The sequence below is a fragment of the Perkinsus marinus genome (assembly GCF_000006405.1).
Source record: "Perkinsus marinus ATCC 50983 genomic scaffold scf_1104296977010, whole genome shotgun sequence".
NCBI classification, from domain to species: Eukaryota; Perkinsozoa; order Perkinsida; family Perkinsidae; genus Perkinsus; species Perkinsus marinus.
Window position 1 is genome coordinate 1 of NW_003200313.1, and position 798 is coordinate 798.

The following is a 798-nucleotide window of genomic DNA, read 5'->3' on the forward strand; positions in this document are numbered from 1 at the left end:
ATTATAGCATTCTGCTCCGGTGAGATGACCTAAGGTCATGACCGAAGGAAATTGACTCATGTGAGTCTTCAAGGAGAACAACTTGAGGAGTTGATGAAATATGTTGTTGCTCCGCTAGCTCAGTAGGCAGAGCGTGTGGCTGTTAACCACAAGGTCGGTGGTTCGAACCCATCGTGGAGCGCTTGATGAGATCACTTTTTGAATTCGAACACGTGTAGACGACTAATTCTCGCATTCACCGCGCTATACATGTAGCAAAGACGCACCAGTGGTGACTAAAATGAAATTCAAATGCTTTCGGGAAGCAGAGGATATCTCGGTGACATGCAAGGTTGACCGGCAATAGCTCAGGCGGTTGAGGGGACGACTGCGCAAGCGCGTGGTAATAATAAGGGTAAGCGCGTGTCCGGGTTGCCGGAAGTATTTTATTTGATATTCCGGCTACGCTGAACAATGTTGAATTATCAAAATGGCCGAACTTTCTCTCAACTAGTTGATCCTCTCGATAATTTTATAGCTCTCTCAACATTGTTCAGGCGGGAAAAGGTCAAGCGTGTTTCGATCTCGTCATTAACTGCTAAGTTTATCGCAAAATGAGCTTTCTGAGCAACTACCCGTTACCCCCGCTAGAGAGTGACTGGTGACACGAAATGAGTGAAAAAGGACAAGAGTATGCCTCCGCCTGTCTGTCCTTGAACAGTAGTATCACCAATCACCAACGCATAGAAGAATCTCATGCGTAGCTCCACCCGTTGCGCGTTTAGTATCTGTCGAGTACATAAATCTGCCGACTCAATT

At 46.4% G+C, this 798-nt stretch overlaps 1 non-coding gene across 1 annotated transcript; it reads left to right on the forward strand.

Annotated features, from left to right (window-relative positions):
- Window positions 1–108: 108 nt before the first annotated feature.
- On the forward strand, window positions 109–181 carry Pmar_PMAR008357. The gene has a single exon. It is a non-coding gene; the product is annotated as a tRNA-Asn (tRNA).
- Window positions 182–798: the final 617 nt, after the last annotated feature.